We start from the raw sequence: 9,831 nt of genomic DNA, 5'->3' as shown, positions 1-9,831 counted from the left end.
TGTTCATTTGAATTTGTACATGCACAAATATAATGTGACTAGATTTGAGGGGCTTTATTTAATTTTTTTATCCAAAATGAGTTAATAGCACAGGCAGACTCTAAAATAAATGTCAGAGCTGAAATCGACATGCAAATATGAAATAAATGCTTAACCATGTAGCTAGGTGTAATGTTAGAGACCACAGAAGTGAACCTTTCAAGCCTGTTTTCTCAACTCGCTGTTTTCTGCAAGACATACTAAGCCATATCTCCAAAACTGGTGGGTCAAACTGAACAACCAATATGTCAATTTGAAGCTATGATTCCCTGCTTTTTTTTTTAAATCAATGGCAGCCCCTCAGTCAAATCTGGTCACATATGCTGTTCTATGTTACTTTTGTTCCCTGCAATGCGACCCTCCGAGACATTAAAAAAACCTGTGTATGACGTGAAGAGGGATCATATCATTTCAAACCTCCATAGCTTAAACATCACCATCCCCAAATGTTCAAGATGCAGACAGAAGAGTGAAGATAGCAGCAGCCATGAGTTCTTTATTGGCAGGTGTCGGCCCACATCAGACAACTTTTGTATTTGTCCCAATAGGTATGGGATGGAGTTTTTTGTCGTTGGTCATAGGTTCAAACTCACTTTGGGTGTGTGTAATATCCCCTGCATCTGGGCTTCCAGAGCCCCCCTGCACAGAATAGTTTGTTAGCCTCATAGCAGAATTGCCTATTTTAAAGGTTTTCAGGAAAGAAGACAAATTAGGCAAATGTATGAAAATGTACTTTTTGACTTATTAAAAAAAAAGTACAGGTCTGCTCATGTTTATCTGCCTTTATTTATGCCTAATTCTACTCTCCTAAACACACATTCAAAATCATGTCTGCCTAAAGTTAAAAAAAAAGCCTCATATATGGAGGATATTCAGCTGAAAGAATGGATCGGGCAGAGAGAGCTCTGCTGCCACCTAGTGGCCGGTTCAGACCGGACCAGGGGTTAGAGCTCTGCTGCTCCGTTTGTTGCTGCTTCAGTCACTAGTCTGTAGGTATAGTAGACTTGGGAATTCATGGTTCCTGTAGCAGTGGGTCAGGAGCACATAGAGTAGAATAACAGGAACAGACAATACAAATGACTGACTCAGGAGTCAGGACTATGGTCAGGACAGGGCTTGTATGCACACACAGGGTCTAACAGGATGGAAGCAATGAATAATGTTGAAGCAGGGGCATCCGGGTGGTGCATGGGGTAAAGTTCCTGCCCTAGAACCACAGAGAATTAATGCATGCAGCAGCATTCCAATAAACACAATATTGGCAGTGTTCCTAGGTGGTTCAGCTGCGGGCATGCCCGGGGAAACTTGTTTTGTGGTTGTCTACAACCTCTCCAAGACCAAACAGTATAGGACTCAGCAGTGTGTGGGAGAATAGGGAATTAGGAGAAATAATCTTTCTTTCTTTTTTTTTAAGAAAAGATGATGACAAACGAAATAGAAAAACAAGAAGGAAAAATAGGTGAAGCAGATAACACTTACATAATGATACTAACAGGATAAGCAGACAGGACATGTAGGGTGACAGGAAATACAGAAGTGAAGAATGCAACGGTATTGAGCATCACCGTTTTAATTTGCATGTACCTTTGACCACCAAATTGCACAATTTGTCAGATATTGAGTTAGTGATCTAATATAGGCAACAGTATGTCTTGTGATTTGATTATGATGCAGTGACAGACTTGAGTCATTTTGTCACAATGACATACATACATACAACCTCAGTATAATAGTACCAGTTGCTTCATGGTTCATAACTCAGTTTTGACAAAAAGAAAATGTGTGATGGAGCCCTACAACAATTGTGATTTTTTTCCCACTATACTGTCCCTTCTTGTCTAGTTTGTTGTTTACCCTCTAAAACAATCCTGTCTTTAAGTCTATACTTTGATTCCTCTCAGTCTATAGAGGGTATGCACATGCATAAAGTGAGTGGCAACGTGAGTTTAACGTCGTTTAACATAGTTTAATGCAATCAGATAGGACGTTTCTGTTTGGACGTATGGGCTGTAAAGGCCAGAAAGTCGTTTTTTGCCACTCAGTATGCGTTCCCGGATAACGTCCGGGGATGAAATCACGTGCATATACCCTCTATGCAGTGCTTATAGGCCTACTTCTTAGACTTGTACTAATTCTACTTACCGTAATTCAAAAATCTCTTCCACAGTTGGTTGTTTATGTGAGCTTTTGTGAGATCATGATGTCATTCATTCATGTGACACTGCTCAGTGTTTCTCTCTCTCTCTCTCTCTCTCTCTCTCTCTCTCTCTCTCATTCTGTGCAGATTGTTGGAGGTATGTGGAGGGGGCTGAGGAACAGAAACAGAGAACAGGACAACAACTTGATGTGCAACTAATTTGCCCCTTTTTTCTGTCTCTTGAGGGCATCAATAAACGGTTATTGATTTAATGTGTGTGTGTGTGTGTGTGTGTGTGTGTGTGTGCGTGCGTGCGTGCGTGCGTGCGTGCGTGCGTGCGTGCGTGCGTGCGTGCGTGCGTGTCCTGGGCATGACGTTAAACTACTCCGTTGTTAACTACCATCGTCAATATAATAGGTGCAGTGGATGCATTTGCAACAACTTCCATGGACTACTGTATGTAGCTTGCATATAAGGAGGTAGTAAGGCACTATTCACTGGTGGAATCTACCAACAGCTACCTGATGGCCCCTCCCGTGAGGCCTATGAGGCCGTGAGGCCTATGTCCATCCGCTGTCGGAATACTAATGAGTGGACTTCCAGACCCATGAGAACAACTACAGAGAGCGTTTTAACACCAAGCACCAGTGCAAGACTAAGAACTTTGTTTCATATTGGAGGGTTTCCACAACTTGGGATGCCCAAAGACGAGGCAGAAAATCTGAGAAGTATTGTGACATCTCCGCTGCCATATAGCCAACACCAACTAGGGATTCCTGGATCGCTGCCCTCCACAAATTCCTATCCAATATCAGGTTCTTCTGCAGTGTTGTTAGCCAAGATGTCGCGCCGCAGCACGTCTACATACAGTTGAGTGCCAACTGCCAATGAGCTTGTCCCAATCTATTTAGCTGTCCTTTTCCCTTTGCAGATATCACACAATTAGTTCCGAAATCAACCAGCAGGTGGAGCAGTTGAGTATGTTTTTATAGTAGGCCTAGTGAAGTAGACGTGTAGACATATATCTGCCATATATGGCGTCACTAATTGTGCCCATGGAGTGCTGAGTGACGTGTGTGTTATTGTAATCATGAGTAATCCATGAATTTGTGAACATGTAACCTTTATTGCACCTAAAATATTTGTGTCCCTGTATGCTTTCCCATACCATGTGTGTGTGTGTGTGTGTGTAGAATGTGCCTGTGAGTGTTGTATCTGTCTTTGAGTGAGAGAGATAAGACCTGGGTGTAACTATGCATGTGTGTGTTTGTTTCCATAAGATCATACAGTATATGTTGGTCACAGACACAGTCAGAGGTCAGCTGCCAGTTACTGTAGGCTCACATGTTTCTACCCAGCCAAAAAAACCCAGGCTGTGGCCTCATGACCTGGCTCCATGGCAGGGCTCCGAGCCGACTGGGCATTTATATTATTTTAATGTATCGTCCTGAGACAATCGTCCTTGAACCGATTCAGTTCTTTTTTCCCCCCGCCTAATATTGAACCAGTTCAGAGTGTTTCCATTGAAAATGAATTGGTTCCAGAACCCTTAAATTAGGTTTGAAACTGGAACAAAAACAAATCTGCCGGTTCTGTGAAAGCACCAACGTTCCAAGAATCTAGAACGGAACAGTTGTAGAACCAAAGTTATTTTGGTGGAAAAGGGGCCTTAGTGTATAGCAAAACAATGTCTCCTATGTATTTTGCAGCAAAATCTTTCTTTGATTGTTAACGACAACTTCGACAAGATAATATTAACCAACCAACAGCTGACCAGATGTGGCCAAGAGGTTTGGCCTGTGACAGGCCAAACCTCTTGGTTGACAGGCCGCTTGTCAACTAGCTAGCAATATACTATATGCTATGATCCATCCTATATGGAATATGGCTTGTGGTACTCTCATGTTTCAATGTTAAGGGGTAAGCAAGATCTCACACCAGATAAACTCAGAGACGGGTGTATAGGCAGGGATCAGACGTCAGAATACAATAAAATGACCCGCACAATAAAGACAACTTTATTTAGGCAACGTTTCGGTCAATAGACCTTCTTCAGGCATGATTGACCACTTGAAACTGGATTTTCAGGCTGGAAGGCGGCCTGAACATCTAGTAGGCTACAGTATATATAGAAGAGAGAAGCACAACGCTTGGTCACATTCGTGTTCTTGCTGTTCACAGCAAGTGCAAAGTGTGGATCAGCACCCACACATGCTGGGAACAGCGAACGGACACTGGCTGAAGCTAAATGGATTTCTCTGTGCTGTGGTAACCTTTTCTTTGGCTTAAAACCAAAGATGTTTGAGGTCAGCTTAAACCGACCTCCTTCCAACAAATCATATATTCAATAAAGAGACTTGTAAAAGTAAGAGACCTTGTTATTGTCATGGCTTCCATGCTTTGCCCGGTGTCAGAGTGCCCCAACCCAGCCCAATATCGCCTTCTCACTTCTTCTTTCCACTTCTTCTTTCTTTAGCCTAAATAAGTACCATATATTTCCAAATAACAGCCCTTACTCAAATAGCTGCCCACTACCTAATAACAGCTCAGTATCAGGTTCTGACACCATTTTGCGTAATAACCGCCTCGTCCATATAAGTGCCCATGGGCAAACTTAGTCAGCCTCATTTATATACAGCGTGTTGAGTTTGCAGATCTCCTCATTTCTGCGCGCCACTCACTGTGGCCTCACCACCTCACAACAGCGCAACACCAGTCCTCCACATCCCCAAAATAAATCTATAGTTTAATTCGTGCCATTATACTCAGCCTAGATGCACAACCAATTGTTTTAATTCAAAGTGGTATATTCTGTGAAATGTTTATTGTCATTCCGTGTATATCTACAAGCTGTATAGCGTCCACAGTGCATTGTGAGCTTGCAGATCTTGAATTTTCGGTGCGCGCACTCACCATGAATCCAAGCAGAGGTCCTAGGTAAAACACCACCACCACAAAGTCCTCAGCACAATGGCACATCGCAAAAAGTTGAGATTTAACTACTTGTCTCCTTTCACTGTCTAGTAGTCTATACCCCAATCATGGAACCCACGGTGGGGCAGAAAGGAATAAGGATACAAGATGACCGACCACTCCAGTCTCCAGAGCAGAGGCACGACGGATGTCTGCCATCTCCTGAGATTACATCCCTATACCCTGAGTACCGTCTCATCCTTCCCTGGGTCTCACCTGTGCACCTGCACGGTGCATTCACAACACATGTTAATAAATCATTTACATTCAGTAGAGGTGTGATCTTTCACTAGTGAAATGCTTCTTGCTTAATTGTTCGATCATGTCATGTTGTTGAGTGTCCAAGATAGCTTCGTTCAGCAACAGACACGTTCAAAGTTCTACCTCCACAAAAGACCGGCCCGTATAGGGCTCTATTTTCATCACTGCCTAACCCCTTGTCCCTAAACCTCTTTTGACAAACATTTGGTCGGTCTCTCATATTACATCAGTCACCCCCCAGTTGTATACACATCACTTCAGCTATACACAGGCCTGCATTACTAAGCGTGTGGTGCATTAGGTTCTCATGCACAAAAACTGCGAAAAGCAGTGGTTTAAATGGATTTTCTGCATCTGATTTAAGTCACCTGTGCAAACGGTGCATGCAGACTCTGTATACTATCATGTACTGTTCCAACTTTGCAACTGTGCAATACGAGATGCCCCTGCAGACTGTGGTGTGTGCAGTTCAACACGAGATGCCCCTGCAGACTGCAGTGTGCAGTTCAACACGAGATGCCCCTGTAGACTGCAGTGTGTGCAGTTCAATACAAGATGCCCCTGCAGACTGCAGTGTGTGCAGTTCAATACAAGATGTCCCTGCAGACTGCAGTGTGTGCAGTTCAACACGAGATGCCCCTGCAGACTGCAGTGTGCAGTTCAACACGAGATGCCCCTGCAGACTGCAGTGTGCAGTTCAACATGAGATGCCCCTGCAGACTGCAGTGTGCAGTTCAACATGCGATGCCCCTGCATGACTGCAGTGTGTGCAGTTCAACATGAGATGCCCCTGCAGACTGCAGTGTGTGCAGTTCAACATGAGATGCCCCTGCATGACTGCAGTGTGCAGTTCAACACGAGATGTACCTGCAGACTGCAGTGTGTGCAGTTCGGGGCACTTGGGAAACTGAACAAACAGGAAAAGTGGTATCTGTGGATCTGAGGCCACTCCCTGACCACACTGCTACAATGGCTTATCTTCAAAACACATGACAACATGCACACACGCACGCACGCTCGCGCGCGTGCACACACACACACACACAGTCACACACACAGTCACACACACAGTCACACACACACACACACACACACACACACACACACACACACACACACACACACACACACACACACACACACACACACACACACACACACACACACACACACACACGCCGTTTAGTCTTATTTCCGAGTGACCAATGCCATTGTGGAGGTGAGGGGGATCCGCTAATTCCGAGGGGGCATAATAGTCTGACAACGTGACGACTGAGGAGGACTTGGGTCCGAAATGGGTGGGCAAATTCTTTTTTGAATTTTTGACTAGCTGTACATCTCTACTTCACATTTTTGTATGATAACAATCGCAGACTAGCAGCTTAGTGGTAGTTATCATGCATTGAGTACATGCACCCCTATATTGCCACATGCAAATTGTGACAACACATATATGATCAACGTTTGAACCTTACTTTGTGCAGAGACCAATGAAACCACTTTTCTGCATACACACATTACACACAAATTTAAAATAAGGCTTGCAAATATCCCCATTTTGGAAGTGTGTGCTAAGAACCAACATGTTCCTAATGGCTATAGAAAACTGCTCACCATTCTAAGCTTTAATATGAGTGGTAACATGTGTTTGTACGTTTTGTAACTCTAGAGATACAATCAGAAACACTATTTTAGTGTGATAACATGAGCCAGGGCCATAGCTCAAATCGGTGGGCAAAGCTGGTGTGATTTTTTTTACTTGTTGTGCATCTCTACTTCACAGTTTGGCATGATAACCATTGCATACACATAGCTTAGTGGTCGTTATCATGCATTGAATATGTGGCCCCCTATATTACCTGCACACACATTCTTACAAAAATATATGATAAACGTTTGAGCCATTATTGTGTAGAGACCTATAATCACACCTTTCTGCATAATTCAAGTATGGGTAATTGATTGGAATAGTCATTTTACTTATTCAATACTTTCATATGCTTAAATGGCTTTTTAATGCAAAATTCTGCACACAAATGATCCATGCAATAACCAACCCCAAGAAGAGGACCTGATTATCACAGAGGCAGCCTTGACTGACTCGGAAATAAAGGACTGAATTTAGGGCTGAATTTAGCTCTAGGCAGGGGCCCTGCCTAGAGCCCGGGCAGAGGACTTTTGTGGCGGTTCTGGACAACCGTGGGTCTGACCGACTCGACACCGGGCTGGCTGAAGAAGTTCCTCATGCAGAAGACCCCAACACGGTGTAGTGTCTGGCCCTGAGACTTATTGACAGTCATGCCGAAGCAGGGTCTCACTGGAAACTGTTGGTGGGGCAGAGTGAATGGATAGATGATGTTGGTTGGACACAGGGTGATGCGTGGCCGTGGACTGAGAGTGCATCCCGCATTGACACCAACCACAGATCTTGCAGCTTTAGGCGTGCATCTCGTGCTTTGTCTGACTCAGCTCTCTGTGCACGTTGTTGTGCGTCACGCACATCCGGCATGTAAAAAAGGTGATCTGTAACTGCCATCTATTAGCCAATTCATCGTTCTGTTGAGCTGGTCAAGTCATGGTGATGTCAGAAGTGATGTCAGCAGTATCACCTTTTATGCCCATCTTTGTCAGGCATGCCCAAATATGGGGTCTATACAGATGTCAGAAGTCGGTGGGACGAACCCGTATTTAGGCATGCCCAAATATGGAGTTGCAGAGGCAGAGGCCTTGTGATGTCAGCTGTGGCCCGGGCAGAGGCCTTTTGTGGCGGTTCTGGACAACCATGGGTCCGACCAACTCGACACCGGGCACTGCACTCCCTGTGGGGGTGTAGAACGCGTGTGTCGAATTTGAAGTAGGTGGGGCGAACGGTTTTCGTGTTACATGTATTACAGACGTACAGCTGTACAGACACATAGAGACTTTGCATTTATAGTTAGATGATACATTGGCTACTATATGGACATTGAATATTCCCTCATTTAAAACCTTTGACTTTGACATGTTAACAAAATGAAATAAGAATGTTGACTCTGTCAATACAATATTCAATTGACAGAGTCAGGCAAAATCAGGCATATTTTCCTATATAATGCCTAATTTGCATATTTAAATATACAATTTCAGAAAACTTGTAATACAATAAATCATTGTTTTCATGTAATTAATCAACTAGGGAAGTTTCATGGTGATCACTAGTTCTTAATTTTTTTCATCCTATTCACCCATCATGTATATAGGTGAAAATAACAAAATGTGTGATAAATATGAAAAAGCTGCTCCTGTGGTGGAAGTGTTATCATATATTAATTTACTTATATTGACCTTCTAAACAATTTAATATAGGTATGGTTTTGCCCACTCATTTCGTAATGAACTTGTCTGGCTCATGGAGGCAGGGTGAGCTGGGAGCGATACATTTTGTTGATCGCACTCGCACTTTATTTGATAGTTCGGTTCATTCACGTTTTGTTTGCTCACTGTTTAAATTTGGATTCTTGCATACAGCATACGTATTCATTATTGTAAATTGTATTGTGATATCTGGTGCACTGAATAACTATACATTTTAAACTTATGAGCTCGTTTAGACATTAATTATTTTATCATTGTTTGTGGCACGTCATTACAGTTTGTTTTTAGCTCCCAGGTTTAGCCTGCCGGCATGAGTAATTCAAATGGAATTATTATCAGCCATTACACCGTCTCTCATAAATCATGTTACATTTCAGATCACACACACACGCACACACGCACGCACGCACGCACGCACACGCACGCGAACGCGCGTTCGCGGTAGCCTGATAGTAATTACAGAAGGCGGGGCAGAACATAGATATATATATAAACACTAGATGGCTCAAGGCGGAGTTTCTGACGTCGTTCACCCGGCAGCCATCTTACTTCGGGGCTACAGTACAGTATGTTCAATGGCAGCTCAAACAGAAACAGTCATAACTCGCTCAAATCTTGACGGATTTACAAACGGGTTGGTTTATTACAAACGTTGTCAACGTGGCTATGATTCAGGACGCTTATCTGCTTAATGTATGTTTTTTATATGAACGTCGTATAAAATCATATACGTATGCGCACGTCTCTGACGTTTATAACAAACCAAACCGTTTGAAAATCGGTTGAAAATTGAGCAAGTTATGGTCATTTAAGAGTACATGCCCCATAGACACAATGTTATGTGTCCCGAGGTAAGATGGCCGCCACGTAACGACGTCGCTCTCCATTGGCCAACAGCGCGGGTGAGCTATCTAGAGTTTATATATATCTATGGGGCAGAAGACCCTACAGTATATGCGTGTCCGCCTGGTGCTGCTCTGCTCATGAACTGCGCAGCTAGCAGACAGTTCGGAGAGTCTTCACAGCCATCTCCCAGGGAGCCAGCAGAGCGCCCCGTTCTAGACCGT

Source organism: Electrona antarctica (genome assembly GCF_951216825.1).
Source record: "Electrona antarctica genome assembly, chromosome: 15".
Classification (NCBI taxonomy): Eukaryota; Metazoa; Chordata; class Actinopteri; order Myctophiformes; family Myctophidae; genus Electrona; species Electrona antarctica.
Note: the sequence above shows the minus strand (reverse complement) of the source record.